This window comes from Bos grunniens, chromosome 27, assembly GCF_055505025.1.
Source record: "Bos grunniens cultivar Pamir isolate PY7600 chromosome 27, Bosgru_T2T1.0, whole genome shotgun sequence".
In the NCBI taxonomy this organism is placed as follows: domain Eukaryota; kingdom Metazoa; phylum Chordata; class Mammalia; order Artiodactyla; family Bovidae; genus Bos; species Bos grunniens.
In genome coordinates, this window is record NC_141191.1 from 4356 (window position 1) to 24506 (window position 20151).

The window sequence follows — 20151 nt, forward strand, 5'->3', positions numbered from 1 at the left end:
GTCGAGGGAACCCAGGGTTTCCTGCCTCAACCCGAGAAAGACCTCGAGAGACCTTCTTCAACACGTCTCGAGGCCAGATTCCCCTACCATGGCTCGGGAGCAGTGACGCGCTCCCCCTCGCCACTCGCATGGAGACCCGACTTCCCTGGCGCCCCACGAGAGGCTCACTGACCTCGCCGTCGTACCTCGTGAGAAACCGCACACTGGGGCCGCCGCTCGAGAACAACCCCGAGATTCCCCCGTCATCGAGAGATGAGGGCCTTCGTCTCCTGCATGGCCTAGAGACCAATCTCGCGACCTCTCTCCAAACGCCTCAGGAGGCTTGACTCCCTTGAGTCCACCCAGTGAGCTCCAAGAGATACCCGTCGCGATTCGAGAGCAGAGCGGGGTTCTTTGCTTCCACTCGAGATGAATGCCTGTCTCCCCGGGTGCGTCTGGAATGCAACCCCGAGATCCCTGTCGCCCCTGGAGAGGAACATTGGCTTCTGGACACAAGCCTAGATGAGGTCTATTGGCCCTGCAGTCACTCGAGAGCAATCCCCAGCTTTCCTTCGCAACTCGAGTGGAAGATTGGACTTGCCTGGGCCAACACAAGAGGCATCCTGAATTCCCCGTCGTAACTCGAGAATCCCGCCGAAACTCGAGAAAAACCACGTGGCTCCCCCGTCATCGCAAGATGAAGCCCTTTCCCGCTACAGCGCCTCAGGAGAAGTCCCACGTTAGGAATTGGAGGTCGAAAGGGCACTTGGCACCCTTGATGCGACCCACAAAGTTCCCCGAAATCCCGGTCTCCCTCGAGAGGAACACTGAGGTTTTCCGGCACCCCCTCCTCTGAGCCCTTTCTCCCCTCCTGATCTGGACAGGAGGGTCGACTCCCCTGCTTTGTCTGCAAGGGGTTCCCGACCTTCCGGTCGCACCTCAGGATGAGGCCGGTCTCACGAAGACATTCCAGACGTGGCCTCGTGGGTGGTTCCGCATTCCGTAGGACCCCGATTTCCCGGTCCCCTCTTGAGAAGAACCCGATGCCCGGACACCTCTCCGAACTCCACCCTGTGAATGAAGTCAACACGAAGGGGCAGTTTTTCCGTGCATCGTTCGGGAAAAACCCCAGGTTCCAAATACAGCTCGACAAGCCGCCTCTCTCCCCGGGGACATCTCGAGAGGCAAGCGGAGTTCCATGCCTCAACCCAAGACGAGGCCTGACTCTCCTGTCCCCAGTCTGCAGGGACCCTGCGATCGGAGTCTGAAATGAGAGGTACCCTGCGGTTCCTGCCTCAACTGGAGATGAGGCCCTCTTCCAATGCACCAAACCCAGTGGTGTCCCGAGAGGCCCCTCCCACCTCCAGTTTCCCTGGCTTCTCAGAGCCACCATGAGAAGCCCCCTGAGGTCACCTGCACAAGTCGAGGGAACCCAGGGTTTCCTGCCTCAACCCGAGAAAGACCTCGAGAGACCTTCTTCAACACGTCTCGAGGCCAGATTCCCCTACCATGGCTCGGGAGCAGTGACGCGCTCCCCCTCGCCACTCGCATGGAGACCCGACTTCCCTGGCGCCCCACGAGAGGCTCACTGACCTCGCCGTCGTACCTCGTGAGAAACCGCACACTGGGGCCGCCGCTCGAGAACAACCCCGAGATTCCCCCGTCATCGAGAGATGAGGGCCTTCGTCTCCTGCATGGCCTAGAGACCAATCTCGCGACCTCTCTCCAAACGCCTCAGGAGGCTTGACTCCCTTGAGTCCACCCAGTGAGCTCCAAGAGATACCCGTCGCGATTCGAGAGCAGAGCGGGGTTCTTTGCTTCCACTCGAGATGAATGCCTGTCTCCCCGGGTGCGTCTGGAATGCAACCCCGAGATCCCTGTCGCCCCTGGAGAGGAACATTGGCTTCTGGACACAAGCCTAGATGAGGTCTATTGGCCCTGCAGTCACTCGAGAGCAATCCCCAGCTTTCCTTCGCAACTCGAGTGGAAGATTGGACTTGCCTGGGCCAACACAAGAGGCATCCTGAATTCCCCGTCGTAACTCGAGAATCCCGCCGTAACTCGAGAAAAACCACGTGGCTCCCCCGTCATCGCAAGATGAAGCCCTTTCCCGCTACAGCGCCTCAGGAGAAGTCCCACGTTAGGAATTGGAGGTCGAAAGGGCACTTGGCACCCTTGATGCGACCCACAAAGTTCCCCGAAATCCCGGTCTCCCTCGAGAGGAACACAGAGGTTTTCCGGCACCCCCTCCTCTGAGCCCTTTCTCCCCTCCTGATCTGGACAGGAGGGTCGACGCCCCTGCTTTGTCTGCAAGGGGTTCCCGACCTTCCGGTCGCACCTCAGGATGAGGCCGGTCTCACGAAGACATTCCAGACGTGGCCTCGTGGGTGGTTCCGCATTCCGTAGGACCCCGATTTCCCGGTCCCCTCTTGATAAGAACCCGATGCCCGAACACCTCTCCGAACTCCACCCTGTGAATGAAGTCAACACGAAGGGGCAGTTTTTCCGTGCATCGTTCGGGAAAAACCCCAGGTTCCAAATACAGCTCGACAAGCCGCCTCTCTCCCCGGGGACATCTCGAGAGGCAAGCGGAGTTCCATGCCTCAACCCAAGACGAGGCCTGACTCTCCTGTCCCCAGTCTGCAGGGACCCTGCGATCGGAGTCTGAAATGAGAGGTACCCTGCGGTTCCTGCCTCAACTGGAGATGAGGCCCTCTTCCAATGCACCAAACCCAGTGGGGTCCCGAGAGGCCCCTCCCACCTCCAGTTTCCCTGGCTTCTCAGAGCCACCATGAGAAGCCCCCTGAGGTCACCTGCACAAGTCGAGGGAACCCAGGGTTTCCTGCCTCAACCCGAGAAAGACCTCGAGAGACCTTCTTCAACACGTCTCGAGGCCAGATTCCCCTACCATGGCTCGGGAGCAGTGACGCGCTCCCCCTCGCCACTCGCATGGAGACCCGACTTCCCTGGCGCCCCACGAGAGGCTCACTGACCTCGCCGTCGTACCTCGTGAGAAACCGCACACTGGGGCCGCCGCTCGAGAACAACCCCGAGATTCCCCCGTCATCGAGAGATGAGGGCCTTCGTCTCCTGCATGGCCTAGAGACCAATCTCGCGACCTCTCTCCAAACGCCTCAGGAGGCTTGACTCCCTTGAGTCCACCCAGTGAGCTCCAAGAGATACCCGTCGCGATTCGAGAGCAGAGCGGGGTTCTTTGCTTCCACTCGAGATGAATGCCTGTCTCCCCGGGTGCGTCTGGAATGCAACCCCGAGATCCCTGTCGCCCCTGGAGAGGAACATTGGCTTCTGGACACAAGCCTAGATGAGGTCTATTGGCCCTGCAGTCACTCGAGAGCAATCCCCAGCTTTCCTTCGCAACTCGAGTGGAAGATTGGACTTGCCTGGGCCAACACAAGAGGCATCCTGAATTCCCCGTCGTAACTCGAGAATCCCGCCGAAACTCGAGAAAAACCATGTGGCTCCCCCGTCATCGCAAGATGAAGCCCTTTCCCGCTACAGCGCCTCAGGAGAAGTCCCACGTTAGGAATTGGAGGTCGAAAGGGCACTTGGCACCCTTGATGCGACCCACAAAGTTCCCCGAAATCCTGGTCTCCCTCGAGAGGAACACTGAGGTTTTCCGGCACCCCCTCCTCTGAGCCCTTTCTCCCCTCCTGATCTGGACAGGAGGGTCGACTCCCCTGCTTTGTCTGCAAGGGGTTCCCGACCTTCCGGTCGCACCTCAGGATGAGGCCGGTCTCACGAAGACATTCCAGACTTGGCCTCGTGGTTGGTTCCACATTCCGTAGGACCCTGATTTCCCGGTCCCGATGCCCGGACACCTCTCCGAACTCCACCCTGTGAATGAAGTCAACACGAAGGGGCAGTTTTTCCGTGCATCGTTCGGGAAAAACCCCAGGTTCCAAATACAGCTCGACAAGCGGCCTCTCTCCCCGGGGACATCTCGAGAGGCAAGCGGAGTTCCATGCCTCAACCCAAGACGAGGCCTGACTCTCCTGTCCCCAGTCTGCAGGGACCCTGCGATCGGAGTCTGAAATGAGAGGTACCCTGCGGTTCCTGCCTCAACTGGAGATGAGGCCCTCTTCCAATGCACCAAACCCAGTGGGGTCCCGAGAGGCCCCTCCCACCTCCAGTTTCCCTGGCTTCTCAGAGCCACCATGAGAAGCCCCCTGAGGTCACCTGCACAAGTCGAGGGAACCCAGGGTTTCCTGCCTCAACCCGAGAAAGACCTCGAGAGACCTTCTTCAACACGTCTCGAGGCCAGATTCCCCTACCATGGCTCGGGAGCAGTGACGCGCTCCCCCTCGCCACTCGCATGGAGACCCGACTTCCCTGGCGCCCCACGAGAGGCTCACTGACCTCGCCTTCGTACCTCGTGAGAAACCGCACACTGGGGCCGCCGCTCGAGAACAACCCCGAGATTCCCCCGTCATCGAGAGATGAGGGCCTTCGTCTCCTGCATGGCCTAGAGACCAATCTCGCGACCTCTCTCCAAACGCCTCAGGAGGCTTGACTCCCTTGAGTCCCCCAGTGAGCTCCAAGAGATACCCGTCGCGATTCGAGAGCAGAGCGGGGTTCTTTGCTTCCACTCGAGATGAATGCCTGTCTCCCCGGGTGCGTCTGGAATGCAACCCCGAGATCCCTGTCGCCCCTGGAGAGGAACATTGGCTTCTGGACACAAGCCTAGATGAGGTCTATTGGCCCTGCAGTCACTCGAGAGCAATCCCCAGCTTTCCTTCGCAACTCGAATGGAAGATTGGACTTGCCTGGGCCAACACAAGAGGCATCCTGAATTCCCCGTCGTAACTCGAGAATCCCGCCGTAACTCGAGAAAAACCACGTGGCTCCCCCGTCATCGCAAGATGAAGACCTTTCCCGCTACAGCGCCTCAGGAGAAGTCCCACGTTAGGAATTGGAGGTCGAAAGGGCACTTGGCACCCTTGATGCGACCCACAAAGTTCCCCGAAATCCCGGTCTCCCTCGAGAGGAACACTGAGGTTTTCCGGCACCCCCTCCTCTGAGCCCTTTCTCCCCTCCTGATCTGGACAGGAGGGTCGACTCCCCTGCTTTGTCTGCAAGGGGTTCCCGACCTTCCGGTCGCACCTCAGGATGAGGCCGGTCTCACGAAGACATTCCAGACGTGGCCTCCTGGGTGGTTCCGCATTCCGTAGGACCCCGATTTCCCGGTCCCCTCTTGATAAGAACCCGATGCCCGGACACCTCTCCGAACTCCACCCTGTGAATGAAGTCAACACGAAGGGGCAGTTTTTCCGTGCCTCGTTCGGAAAAAAACCCCAGGTTCCAAATACAGCTCGACAAGCGACCTCTCTCCCCGGGGACATCTCGAGAGGCAAGCGGAGTTCCATGCCTCAACCCAAGACGAGGCCTGACTCTCCTGTCCCCAGTCTGCAGGGACCCTGCGATCGGAGTCTGAAATGAGAGGTACCCTGCGGTTCCTGCCTCAACTGGAGATGAGGCCCTCTTCCAATGCACCAAACCCAGTGGGGTCCCGAGAGGCCCCTCCCACCTCCAGTTTCCCTGGCTTCTCAGAGCCACCATGAGAAGCCCCCTGAGGTCACCTGCACAAGTCGAGGGAACCCAGGGTTTCCTGCCTCAACCCGAGAAAGACCTCGAGAGACCTTCTTCAACACGTCTCGAGGCCAGATTCCCCTACCATGGCTCGGGAGCAGTGACGCGCTCCCCCTCGCCACTCGCATGGAGACCCGACTTCCCTGGCGCCCCACGAGAGGCTCACTGACCTCGCCGTCGTACCTCGTGAGAAACCGCACACTGGGGCCGCCGCTCGAGAACAACCCCGAGATTCCCCCGTCATCGAGAGATGAGGGCCTTCGTCTCCTGCATGGCCTAGAGACCAATCTCGCGACCTCTCTCCAAACGCCTCAGGAGGCTTGACTCCCTTGAGTCCACCCAGTGAGCTCCAAGAGATACCCGTCGCGATTCGAGAGCAGAGCGGGGTTCTTTGCTTCCACTCGAGATGAATGCCTGTCTCCCCGGGTGCGTCTGGAATGCAACCCCGAGATCCCTGTCGCCCCTGGAGAGGAACATTGGCTTCTGGACACAAGCCTAGATGAGGTCTATTGGCCCTGCAGTCACTCGAGAGCAATCCCCAGCTTTCCTTCGCAACTCGAGTGGAAGATTGGACTTGCCTGGGCCAACACAAGAGGCATCCTGAATTCCCAGTCGTAACTCGAGAATCCCGCCGTAACTCGAGAAAAACCACGTGGCTCCCCCGTCATCGCAAGATGAAGCCCTTTCCCGCTACAGCGCCTCAGGAGAAGTCCCACGTTAGGAATTGGAGGTCGAAAGGGCACTTGGCACCCTTGATGCGACCCACAAAGTTCCCCGAAATCCCGGTCTCCCTCGAGAGGAACACTGAGGTTTTCCGGCACCCCCTCCTCTGAGCCCTTTCTCCCCTCCTGATCTGGACAGGAGGGTCGACTCCCCTGCTTTGTCTGCAAGGGGTTCCCGACCTTCCGGTCGCACCTCAGGATGAGGCCGGTCTCTCGAAGTCATTCCAGACGTGGCCTCGTGGGTGGTTCAACATTCCGTAGGACCCCGATTTCCTGGTCCCCTCTTGATAAGAACCCGATGCCCGGACACCTCTCCGAACTCCACCCTGTGAATGAAGTCAACACGAAGGGGCAGTTTTTCCGTGCATCGTTCGGGAAAAACCCCAGGTTCCAAATACAGCTCGACAAGCGGCCTCTCTCCCCGGGGACATCTCGAGAGGCAAGCGGAGTTCCATGCCTTAACCCAAGACGAGGCCTGACTCTCCTGTCGCCAGTCTGCAGGGACCCTGCGATCGCAGTCTGAAATGAGAGGTACCCTGCGGTTCCTGCCTCAACTGGAGATGAGGCCCTCTTCCAATGCACCAAACCCAGTGAGGTCCCGAGAGGCCCCTCCCACCTCCAGTTTCCATGGCTTCTCAGAGCCACCATGAGAAGCCCCCTGAGGTCACCTGCACAAGTCGAGGGAACCCAGGGTTTCCTGCCTCAACCCGAGAAAGACCTCGAGAGACCTTCTTCAACACGTCTCGAGGCCAGATTCCCCTACCATGGCTCGGGACCAGTGACGCGCTCCCCCTCGCCACTCGCATGGAGACCCGACTTCCCTGGCGCCCCACGAGAGGCTCACTGACCTCGCCTTCGTACCTCGTGAGAAACCGCACACTGGGGCCGCCGCTCGAGAACAACCCCGAGATTCCCCCGTCATCGAGAGATGAGGGCCTTCGTCTCCTGCATGGCCTAGAGACCAATCTCGCGACCTCTCTCCAAACGCCTCAGGAGGCTTGACTCCCTTGAGTCCACCCAGTGAGCTCCAAGAGATACCCGTCGCGATTCGAGAGCAGAGCGGGGTTCTTTGCTTCCACTCGAGATGAATGCCTGTCTCCCCGGGTGCGTCTGGAATGCAACCCCGAGATCCCTGTCGCCCCTGGAGAGGAACATTGGCTTCTGGACACAAGCCTAGATGAGGTCTATTGGCCCTGCAGTCACTCGAGAGCAATCCCCAGCTTTCCTTCGCAACTCGAGAGGAAGATTGGACTTGCCTGGGCCAACACAAGAGGCATCCTGAATTCCCCGTCGTAACTCGAGAATCCCGCCGTAACTCGAGAAAAACCACGTGGCTCCCCCGTCATCGCAAGATGAAGCCCTTTCCCGCTACAGCGCCTCAGGAGAAGTCCCACGTTAGGAATTGGAGGTCGAAAGGGCACTTGGCACCCTTGATGCGACCCACAAAGTTCCCCGAAATCCCGGTCTCCCTCGAGAGGAACACAGAGGTTTTCCGGCACCCCCTCCTCTGAGCCCTTTCTCCCCTCCTGATCTGGACAGGAGGGTCGACGCCCCTGCTTTGTCTGCAAGGGGTTCCCGACCTTCCGATCGCACCTCAGGATGAGGCCGGTCTCACGAAGACATTCCAGACGTGGCCTCGTGGGTGGTTCCGCATTCCGTAGGACCCCGATTTCCCGGTCCCCTCTTGATAAGAACCCGATGCCCGAACACCTCTCCGAACTCCACCCTGTGAATGAAGTCAACACGAAGGGGCAGTTTTTCCGTGCATCGTTCGGGAAAAACCCCAGGTTCCAAATACAGCTCGACAAGCCGCCTCTCTCCCCGGGGACATCTCGAGAGGCAAGCGGAGTTCCATGCCTCAACCCAAGACGAGGCCTGACTCTCCTGTCCCCAGTCTGCAGGGACCCTGCGATCGGAGTCTGAAATGAGAGGTACCCTGCGGTTCCTGCCTCAACTGGAGATGAGGCCCTCTTCCAATGCACCAAACCCAGTGGGGTCCCGAGAGGCCCCTCCCACCTCCAGTTTCCCTGGCTTCTCAGAGCCACCATGAGAAGCCCCCTGAGGTCACCTGCACAAGTCGAGGGAACCCAGGGTTTCCTGCCTCAACCCGAGAAAGACCTCGAGAGACCTTCTTCAACACGTCTCGAGGCCAGATTCCCCTACCATGGCTCGGGACCAGTGACGCGCTCCCCCTCGCCACTCGCATGGAGACCCGACTTCCCTGGCGCCCCACGAGAGGCTCACTGACCTCGCCGTCGTACCTCGTGAGAAACCGCACACTGGGGCCGCCGCTCGAGAACAACCCCGAGATTCCCCCGTCATCGAGAGATGAGGGCCTTCGTCTCCTGCATGGCCTAGAGACCAATCTCGCGACCTCTCTCCAAACGCCTCAGGAGGCTTGACTCCCTTGAGTCCACCCAGTGAGCTCCAAGAGATACCCGTCGCGATTCGAGAGCAGAGCGGGGTTCTTTGCTTCCACTCGAGATGAATGCCTGTCTCCCCGGGTGCGTCTGGAATGCAACCCCGAGATCCCTGTCGCCCCTGGAGAGGAACATTGGCTTCTGGACACAAGCCTAGATGAGGTCTATTGGCCCTGCAGTCACTCGAGAGCAATGCCCAGCTTTCCTTCGCAACTCGAGTGGAAGATTGGACTTGCCTGGGCCAACACAAGAGGCATCCTGAATTCCCCGACGTAACTCGAGAATCCCGCCGAAACTCGAGAAAAACCATGTGGCTCCCCCGTCATCGCAAGATGAAGCCCTTTCCCGCTACAGCGCCTCAGGAGAAGTCCCACGTTAGGAATTGGAGGTCGAAAGGGCACTTGGCACCCTTGATGCGACCCACAAAGTTCCCCGAAATCCTGGTCTCCCTCGAGAGGAACACTGAGGTTTTCCGGCACCCCCTCCTCTGAGCCCTTTCTCCCCTCCTGATCTGGACAGGAGGGTCGACTCCCCTGCTTTGTCTGCAAGGGGTTCCCGACCTTCCGGTCGCACCTCAGGATGAGGCCGGTCTCACGAAGACATTCCAGACTTGGCCTCGTGGTTGGTTCCACATTCCGTAGGACCCTGATTTCCCGGTCCCGATGCCCGGACACCTCTCCGAACTCCACCCTGTGAATGAAGTCAACACGAAGGGGCAGTTTTTCCGTGCATCGTTCGGGAAAAACCCCAGGTTCCAAATACAGCTCGACAAGCGGCCTCTCTCCCCGGGGACATCTCGAGAGGCAAGCGGAGTTCCATGCCTCAACCCAAGACGAGGCCTGACTCTCCTGTCCCCAGTCTGCAGGGACCCTGCGATCGGAGTCTGAAATGAGAGGTACCCTGCGGTTCCTGCCTCAACTGGAGATGAGGCCCTCTTCCAATGCACCAAACCCAGTGGGGTCCCGAGAGGCCCCTCCCACCTCCAGTTTCCCTGGCTTCTCAGAGCCACCATGAGAAGCCCCCTGAGGTCACCTGCACAAGTCGAGGGAACCCAGGGTTTCCTGCCTCAACCCGAGAAAGACCTCGAGAGACCTTCTTCAACACGTCTCGAGGCCAGATTCCCCTACCATGGCTCGGGAACAGTGACGCGCTCCCCCTCGCCACTCGCATGGAGACCCGACTTCCCTGGCGCCCCACGAGAGGCTCACTGACCTCGCCGTCGTACCTCGTGAGAAACCGCACACTGGGGCCGCCGCTCGAGAACAACCCCGAGATTCCCCCGTCATCGAGAGATGAGGGCCTTCGTCTCCTGCATGGCCTGGAGACCAATCTCGCGACCTCTCTCCAAACGCCTCAGGAGGCTTGACTCCCTTGAGTCCACCCAGTGAGCTCCAAGAGATACCCGTCGCGATTCGAGAGCAGAGCGGGGTTCTTTGCTTCCACTCGAGATGAATGCCTGTCTCCCCGGGTGCGTCTGGAACGCAACCCCGAGATCCCTGTCGCCCCTGGAGAGGAACATTGGCTTCTGGACACAAGCCTAGATGAGGTCTATTGGCCCTGCAGTCACTCGAGAGCAATCCCCAGCTTTCCTTCGCAACTCGAATGGAAGACTGGACTTGCCTTGGCCAACACAAGAGGCATCCTGAATTCCCCGTCGTAACTCGAGAATCCCGCCGTAACTCGAGAAAAACCACGTGGCTCCCCCGTCATCGCAAGATGAAGCCCTTTCCCGCTACAGCGCCTCAGGAGAAGTCCCACGTTAGGAACTGGAGGTCGAAAGGGCACTTGGCACCCTTGATGCGACCCACAAAGTTCCCCGAAATCCCGGTCTCCCTCGAGAGGAACACTGAGGTTTTCCGGCACCCCCTCCTCTGAGCCCTTTCTCCCCTCCTGATCTGGACAGGAGGGTCGACTCCCCTGCTTTGTCTGGAAGGGGTTCCCGACCTTCCGGTCGCACCTCAGGATGAGGCCGGTCTCACCAAGACATTCCAGACGTGGCCTCGTGGGTGGTTCCACATTCCTTAGGACCCTGATTTCCCGGTCCCGATGCCCGGACACCTCTCCGAACTCCACCCTGTGAATGAAGTCAACACGAAGGGGCAGTTTTTCCGTGCATCGTTCGGGAAAAACCCCAGGTTCCAAATACAGCTCGACAAGCGGCCTCTCTCCCCGGGGACATCTCGAGAGGCAAGCGGAGTTCCATGCCTCAACCCAAGACGAGGCCTGACTCTCCTGTCCCCAGTCTGCAGGGAGCCTGCAATCGGAGTCTGAAATCAGAGGTAGCCTGCGGTTCCTGCCTCAACTGGAGATGAGGCCCTCTTCCAATGCACCAAACCCAGTGGGGTCCCGAGAGGCCCCTCCCACCTCCAGTTTCCCTGGCTTCTCAGAGCCACCATGAGAAGCCCCCTGAGGTCACCTGCACAAGTCGAGGGAACCTGGGGTTTCCTGCCTCAACCCGAGGAAGACCTCGAGAGACCTTCTTCAACACGTCTCGAGGCCAGATTCCCCTACCATGGCTCGGGAGCAGTGACGCGCTCCCCCTCGCCACTCGCATGGAGACCCGACTTCCCTGGCGCCCCACGAGAGGCTCACTGACCTCGCCGTCGTACCTCGTGAGAAACCGCACACTGGGGCCGCCGCTCGAGAACAACCCCGAGATTCCCCCGTCATCGAGAGATGAGGGCCTTCGTCTCCTGCATGGCCTAGAGACCAATCTCGCGACCTCTCTCCAAACGCCTCAGGAGGCTTGACTCCCTTGAGTCCACCCAGTGAGCTCCAAGAGATACCCGTCGCGATTCGAGAGCAGAGCGGGGTTCTTTGCTTCCACTCGAGATGAATGCCTGTCTCCCCGGGTGCGTCTGGAATGCAACCCCGAGATCCCTGTCGCCCCTGGAGAGGAACATTGGCTTCTGGACACAAGCCTAGATGAGGTCTATTGGCCCTGCAGTCACTCGAGAGCAATGCCCAGCTTTCCTTCGCAACTCGAATGGAAGATTGGACTTGCCTGGGCCAACACAAGAGGCATCCTGAATTCCCCGTCGTAACTCGAGAATCCCGCCGTAACTCGAGAAAAACCACGTGGCTCCCCCGTCATCGCAAGATGAAGCCCTTTCCCGCTACAGCGCCTCAGGAGAAGTCCCACGTTAGGAATTGGAGGTCGAAAGGGCACTTGGCACCCCTGATGCGACCCACAAAGTTCCCCGAAATCCCGGTCTCCCTCGAGAGGAACACTGAGGTTTTCCGGCACCCCCTCCTCTGAGCCCTTTCTCCCCTCCTGATCTGGACAGGAGGGTCGACTCCCCTGCTTTGTCTGCAAGGGGTTCCCGACCTTCCGGTCGCACCTCAGGATGAGGCCGGTCTCACGAAGACATTCCAGACGTGGCCTCGTGGGTGGTTCCACATTCCGTAGGACCCCGATTTCCCGGTCCCCTCTTGATAAGAACCCGATGCCCGGACACCTCTCCGAACTCCACCCTGTGAATGAAGTCAACACGAAGGGGCAGTTTTTCCGTGCATCGTTCGGGAAAAACCCCAGGTTCCAAATACAGCTCGACAAGCCGCCTCTCTCCCCGGGGACATCTCGAGAGGCAAGCGGAGTTCCATGCCTCAACCCAAGACGAGGCCTGACTCTCCTGTCCCCAGTCTGCAGGGAGCCTGCGATCGGAGTCTGAAATCAGAGGTAGCCTGCGGTTCCTGCCTCAACTGGAGATGAGGCCCTCTTCCAATGCACCAAACCCAGTGAGGTCCCGAGAGGCCCCTCCCACCTCCAGTTTCCCTGGCTTCTCAGAGCCACCATGAGAAGCCCCCTGAGGTCACCTGCACAAGTCGAGGGAACCCGGGGTTTCCTGCCTCAACCCGAGGAAGACCTCGAGAGACCTTCTTCAACACGTCTCGAGGCCAGATTCCCCTACCATGGCTCGGGAGCAGTGATGCGCTCCCCCTCGCCACTCGCATGGAGACCCGACTTCCCTGGCACCCCACGAGAGGCTCACTGACCTCGCCGTCGTACCTCGTGAGAAACCGCACACTGGGGCCGCCGCTCGAGAACAACCCCGAGATTCCCCCGTCATCGAGAGATGAGGGCCTTCGTCTCCTGCATGGCCTAGAGACCAATCTCGCGACCTCTCTCCAAACGCCTCAGGAGGCTTGACTCCCTTGAGTCCACCCAGTGAGCTCCAAGAGATACCCGTCGCGATTCGAGAGCAGAGCGGGGTTCTTTGCTTCCACTCGAGATGAATGCCTGTCTCCCCGGGTGCGTCTGGAATGCAACCCCGAGATCCCTGTCGCCCCTGGAGAGGAACACTGGCTTCTGGACACAAGCCTAGATGAGGTCTATTGGCCCTGCAGTCACTCGAGAGCAATCCCCAGCTTTCCTTCTCAACTCGAATGGAAGATTGGACTTGCCTGGGCCAACACAAGAGGCATCCTGAATTCCCCGTCGTAACTCGAGAATCCCGCCGTAACTCGAGAAAAACCACGTGGCTCCCCCGTCATCGCAAGATGAAGCCCTATCCCGCTACAGCGCCTCAGGAGAAGTCCCACGTTAGGAATTGGAGGTCGAAAGGGCACTTGGCACCCTTGATGCGACCCACAAAGTTCCCCGAAATCCCGGTCTCCCTCGAGAGGAACCCTGAGGTTTTCCGGCACCCCCTCCTCTGAGCCCTTTCTCCCCTCCTGATCTGGACAGGAGGGTCGACTCCCCTGCTTTGTCTGCAAGGGGTTCCCGACCTTCCGGTCGCACCTCAGGATGAGGCCGGTCTCACGAAGACATTCCAGACGTGGCCTCGTGGGTGGTTCCACATTCCGTAGGACCCCGATTTCCCGGTCCCCTCTTGATAAGAACCCGATGCCCGGACACCTCTCCGAACTCCACCCTGTGAATGAAGTCAACACGAAGGGGCAGTTTTTCCGTGCATCGTTCGGGAAAAACCCCAGGTTCCAAATACAGCTCGACAAGCGGCCTCTCTCCCCGGGGACATCTCGAGAGGCAAGCGGAGTTCCATGCCTCAACCCAAGACGAGGCCTGACTCTCCTGTCCCCAGTCTGCAGGGAGCCTGCGATCGGAGTCTGAAATCAGAGGTAGCCTGCGGTTCCTGCCTCAACTGGAGATGAGGCCCTCTTCCAATGCACCAAACCCAGTGGGGTCCCGAGAGGCCCCTCCCACCTCCAGTTTCCCTGGCTTCTCAGAGCCACCATGAGAAGCCCCCTGAGGTCACCTGCACAAGTCGAGGGAACCTGGGGTTTCCTGCCTCAACCCGAGGAAGACCTCGAGAGACCTTCTTCAACACGTCTCGAGGCCAGATTCCCCTACCATGGCTCGGGAGCAGTGACGCGCTCCCCCTCGCCACTCGCATGGAGACCCGACTTCCCTGGCGCCCCACGAGAGGCTCACTGACCTCGCCGTCGTACCTCGTGAGAAACCGCACACTGGGGCCGCCGCTCGAGAACAACCCCGAGATTCCCCCGTCATCGAGAGATGAGGGCCTTCGTCTCCTGCATGGCCTAGAGACCAATCTCGCGACCTCTCTCCAAACGCCTCAGGAGGCTTGACTCCCTTGAGTCCACCCAGTGAGCTCCAAGAGATACCCGTCGCGATTCGAGAGCAGAGCGGGGTTCTTTGCTTCCACTCGAGATGAATGCCTGTCTCCCCGGGTGCGTCTGGAATGCAACCCCGAGATCCTTGGCGCCCCTGGAGAGGAACATTGGCTTCTGGACACAAGCCTAGATGAGGTCTATTGGCCCTGAAGTCACTCGAGAGCAATCCCCAGCTTTCCTTCGCAACTCGAGTGCAAGATTGGACTTGCCTGGGCCAACACAAGAGGCATCCTGAATTCCCCGTCGTAACTCGAGAATCCCGCCGAAACTCGAGAAAAACCACGTGGCTCCCCCGTCATCGCAAGATGAAGCCCTTTCCCGCTACAGCGCCTCAGGAGAAGTCCCACGTTAGGAATTGGAGGTCGAAAGGGCACTTGGCACCCTTGATGCGACCCACAAAGTTCCCCGAAATCCCGGTCTCCCTCGAGAGGAACACTGAGGTTTTCCGGCACCCCCTCCTCTGAGCCCTTTCTCCCCTCCTGATCTGGACAGGAGGGTTGACTCCCCTGCTTTGTCTCCAAGGGGTTCCCGACCTTCCGGTCGCACCTCAGGATGAGGCCGGTCTCACGAAGACATTCCAGACGTGGCCTCGTGGGTGGTTCCACATTCCGTAGGACCCCGATTTCCCGGTCCCCTCTTGATAAGAACCCGATGCCCGGACACCTCTCCGAACTCCACCCTGTGAATGAAGTCAACACGAAGGGGCAGTTTTTCCGTGCTTCTTTCGGGAAAAACCCCAGGTTCCAAATACAGCTCGACAAGCGGCCTCTCTCCCCGGGGACATCTCGAGAGGCAAGCGGAGTTCCATGCCTCAACCCAAGATGAGGCCTGACTCTCCTGGCCCCAGTCTGCAGGGACCCTGCGATCGGAGTCTGAAATCAGAGGTACCCTGCGGTTCCTGCCTCACCTGGAGATGAGGCCCTCTTCCAATGCACCAAACCCAGTGGGGTCCCGAGAGGCCCCTCCCACCTCCAGTTTCCCTGGCTTCTCAGAGCCACCATGAGAAGCCCCCTGAGGTCACCTGCACAAGTCGAGGGAACCCAGGGTTTCCTGCCTCAACCCGAGAAAGACCTCGAGAGACCTTCTTCAACACGTCTCGAGGCCAGATTCCCCTACCATGGCTCGGGAGCAGTGACGCGCTCCCCCTCGCCACTCGCATGGAGACCCGACTTCCCTGGCGCCCCACGAGAGGCTCACTGACCTCGCCGTCGTACCTCGTGAGAAACCGCACACTGGGGCCGCCGCTCGAGAACAACCCCGAGATTCCCCCGTCATCGAGAGATGAGGGCCTTCGTCTCCTGCATGGCCTAGAGACCAATCTCGCGACCTCTCTCCAAACGCCTCAGGAGGCTTGACTCCCTTGAGTCCACCCAGTGAGCTCCAAGAGATACCCGTCGCGATTCGAGAGCAGAGCGGGGTTCTTTGCTTCCACTCGAGATGAATGCCTGTCTCCCCGGGTGCGTCTGGAATGCAACCCCGAGATCCCGGTCGCCCCTGGAGAGGAACATTGGCTTCTGGACACAAGCCTAGATGAGGTCTATTGGCCCTGCAGTCACTCGAGAGCAATCCCCAGCTTTCCTTCGCAACTCGAGTGGAAGATTGGACTTGCCTGGGCCAACACAAGAGGCATCCTGAATTCCCCGTCGTAACTCGAGAATCCCGCCGTAACTCGAGAAAAACCACGTGGCTCCCCCGTCATCGCAAGATGAAGCCCTTTCCCGCTACAGCGCCTCAGGAGAAGTCCCACGTTAGGAACTGGAGGTCGAAAGGGCACTTGGCACCCTTGATGCGACCCACAAAGTTCCCCGAAATCCCGGTCTCCCTCGAGAGGAACACTGAGGTTTTCCGGCACCCCCTCCTCTGAGCCCTTTCTCCCCTCCTGATCTGGACAGGAGGGTCGACTCCCCTGCTTTGTCTGGAAGGGGTTCCCGACCTTCCGGTCGCACCTCAGGATGAGGCCGGTCTCACGAAGACATTCCAGACGTGGCCTCGTGGGTGGTTCCACATTCCTTGGACCCCGATTTCCCGGTCCCCTCTTGATAAGAACCCGATGCCCGGACACCTCTCCGAACTCCACCCTGTGAATGAAGTCAACACGAAGGGGCAGTTTTTCCGTGCATCGTTCGGGAAAAACCCCAGGTTCCAAATACAGCTCGACAAGCGGCCTCTCTCCCCGGGGACATCTCGAGAGGCAAGCGGAGTTCCATGCCTCAACCCAAGACGAGGCCTGACTCTCCTGTCCCCAGTCTGCAGGGACCCTGCGATCGGTGTCTGAAATGAGAGGTACCCTGCGGTTCCTGCCTCAACTGGAGATGAGGCCCTCTTCCAATGCACCAAACCCAGTGGGGTCCCGAGAGGCCCCTCCCACCTCCAGTTTCCCTGGCTTCTCAGAGCCACCATGAGAAGCCCCCTGAGGTCACCTGCACAAGTCGAGGGAACCCAGGGTTTCCTGCCTCAACCCGAGAAAGACCTCGAGAGACCTTCTTCAACACGTCTCGAGGCCAGATTCCCCTACCATGGCTCGGGAGCAGTGACGCGCTCCCCCTCGCCACTCGCATGGAGACCCGACTTCCCTGGCGCCCCACGAGAGGCTCACTGACCTCGCCGTCGTACCTCGTGAGAAACCGCACACTGGGGCCGCCGCTCGAGAACAACCCCGAGATTCCCGCGTCATGGAGAGATGAGGGCCTTCGTCTCCTGCATGGCCTAGAGACCAATCTCGCGACCTCTCTCCAAACGCCTCAGGAGGCTTGACTCCCTTGAGTCCACCCAGTGAGCTCCAAGAGATACCCGTCGCGATTCGAGAGCAGAGCGGGGTTCTTTGCTTCCACTCGAGATGAATGCCTGTCTCCCCGGGTGCGTCTGGAATGCAACCCCGAGATCCCTGTCGCCCCTGGAGAGGAACATTGGCTTCTGGACACAAGCCTAGATGAGGTCTATTGGCCCTGCAGTCACTCGAGAGCAATCCCCAGCTTTCCTTCGCAACTCGAGTGGAAGACTGGACTTGCCTGGGCCAACACAAGAGGCATCCTGAATTCCCCGTCGTAACTCGAGAATCCCGCCGTAACTCGAGAAAAACCACGTGGCTCCCCCGTCATCGCAAGATGAAGCCCTTTCCCGCTACAGCGCCTCAGGAGAAGTCCCACGTTAGGAACTGGAGGTCGAAAGGGCACTTGGCACCCTTGATGCGACCCACAAAGTTCCCCGAAATCCCGGTCTCCCTCGAGAGGAACACTGAGGTTTTCCGGCACCCCCTCCTCTGAGCCCTTTCTCCCCTCCTGATCTGGACAGGAGGGTCGACTCCCCTGCTTTGTCTGCAAGGGGTTCCCGACCTTCCGGTCGCACCTCAGGATGAGGCCGGTCTCACGAAGACATTCCAGACGTGGCCTCGTGGGTGGTTCCACATTCCGTAGGACCCCGATTTCCCGGTCCCCTCTTGATAAGAACCCGATGCCCGGACACCTCTGCGAACTCCACCCTGTGAATGAAGTCAACACGAAGGGGCAGTTTTTCCGTGCATCGTTCGGGAAAAACCCCAGGTTCCAAATACAGCTCGACAAGCGGCCTCTCTCCCCGGGGACATCTCGAGAGGCAAGCGGAGTTCCATGCCTCAACCCAAGACGAGGCCTGACTCTCCTGTCCCCAGTCTGCAGGGACCCTGCGATCGGAGTCTGAAATCAGAGGTACCCTGCCGTTCCTGCCTCAACTGGAGATGAGGCCCTCTTCCAATGCACCAAACCCAGTGGGGTCCCGAGAGGCCCCTCCCACCTCCAGTTTCCCTGGCTTCTCAGAGCCACCATGAGAAGCCCCCTGAGGTCACCTGCACAAGTCGAGGGAACCCAGGGTTTCCTGCCTCAACCCGAGAAAGACCTCGAGAGACCTTCTTCAACACGTCTCGAGGCCAGATTCCCCTACCATGGCTCGGGAGCAGTGACGCGCTCCCCCTCGCCACTCGCATGGAGACCCGACTTCCCTGGCGCCCCACGAGAGGCTCACTGACCTCGCCGTCGTACCTCGTGAGAAACCGCACACTGGGGCCGCCGCTCGAGAACAACCCCGAGATTCCCCCGTCATCGAGAGATGAGGGCCTTCGTCTCCTGCATGGCCTGGAGACCAATCTCGCGACCTCTCTCCAAACGCCTCAGGAGGCTTGACTCCCTTGAGTCCACCCAGTGAGCTCCAAGAGATACCCGTCGCGATTCGAGAGCAGAGCGGGGTTCTTTGCTTCCACTCGAGATGAATGCCTGTCTCCCCGGGTGCGTCTGGAATGCAACCCCGAGATCCCGGTCGCCCCTGGAGAGGAACATTGGCTTCTGGACACAAGCCTAGATGAGGTCTATTGGCCCTGCAGTCACTCGAGAGCAATCCCCAGCTTTCCTTCGCAACTCGAGTGGAAGATTGGACTTGCCTGGGCCAACACAAGAGGCATCCTGAATTCCCCGTCGTAACTCGAGAATCCCGCCGAAACTCGAGAAAAACCACGTGGCTCCCCCGTCATCGCAAGATGAAGCCCTTTCCCGCTACAGCGCCTCAGGAGAAGTCCCACGTTAGGAACTGGAGGTCGAAAGGGCACTTGGCACCCTTGATGCGACCCACAAAGTTCCCCGAAATCCTGGTCTCCCTCGAGAGGAACACTGAGGTTTTCCGGCACCCCCTCCTCTGAGCCCTTTCTCCCCTCCTGATCTGGACAGGAGGGTCGACTCCCCTGCTTTGTCTGCAAGGGGTTCCCGACCTTCCGGTCGCACCTCAGGATGAGGACGGTCTCACGAAGACATTCCAGACGTGGCCTCGTGGGTGGTTCCACATTCCGTAGGACCCCGATTTCCCGGTCCCCTCTTGATAAGAACCCGATGCCCGGACACCTCTCCGAACTCCACCCTGTGAATGAAGTCAACACGAAGGGGCAGTTTTTCCGTGCATCGTTCGGGAAAAACCCCAGGTTCCAAATCCAGCTCGACAAGCGGCCTCTCTCCCCGGGGACATCTCGAGAGGCAAGCGGAGTTCCATGCCTCAACCCAAGACGAGGCCTGACTCTCCTGTCCCCAGTCTGCAGGGACCCTGCGATCGGAGTCTGAAATCAGAGGTAGCCTGCGGTTCCTGCCTCAACTGGAGATGAGGCCCTCTTCCAATGCACCAAACCCAGTGGGGTCCCGAGAGGCCCCTCCCACCTCCAGTTTCCCTGGCTTCTCAGAGCCACCATGAGAAGCCCCCTGAGGTCACCTGCACAAGTCGAGGGAACCCAGGGTTTCCTGCCTCAACCCGAGAAAGACCTCGAGAGACCTTCTTCAACACGTCTCGAGGCCAGATTCCCCTACCATGGCTCGGGACCAGTGACGCGCTCCCCCTCGCCACTCGCATGGAGACCCGACTTCCCTGGCGCCCCACGAGAGGCTCACTGACCTCGCCGTCGTACCTCGTGAGAAACCGCACACTGGGGCCGCCGCTCGAGAGCAACCCCGAGATTCCCCCGTCATCGAGAGATGAGGGCCTTCGTCTCCTGCATGGCCTGGAGACCAATCTCGCGACCTCTCTCCATACGCCTCAGGAGGCTTAACTCCCTTGAGTCCACCCAGTGAGCTCCAAGAAATACCCGTCGCGTTCGAGAGCAGAGCGGGGTTCTTTGCTTCCACTCGAGATGAATGCCTGTCTCCCCGGGTGCGTCTGGAATGCAACCCCGAGATCCCTGTCGCCCCTGGAGAGGAACATTGGCTTCTGGACACAAGCCCAGATGAGGTCTATTGGCCCTGCAGTCACTCGAGAGCAATCCCCAGCTTTCCTTAGCAACTCGAGTGAAAGATTGGACTTGCCTGGGCCAACACAAGAGGCAT

The 20151-nt window shown here is 59.5% G+C and overlaps 1 long non-coding RNA gene across 1 annotated transcript in view; it reads right to left on the reverse strand.

Moving 5' to 3' along the window:
* The window catches only part of LOC147343327 (uncharacterized), a 58313-nt gene continuing 38162 nt past the window's right edge, over nucleotides 1–20151 (reverse strand). Inside the window, exon 2 of the long non-coding RNA XR_015156046.1 lies at nucleotides 1–20151. This exon is cut by the window's right edge and continues 33878 nt beyond it. This is a non-coding gene — a long non-coding RNA (uncharacterized LOC147343327).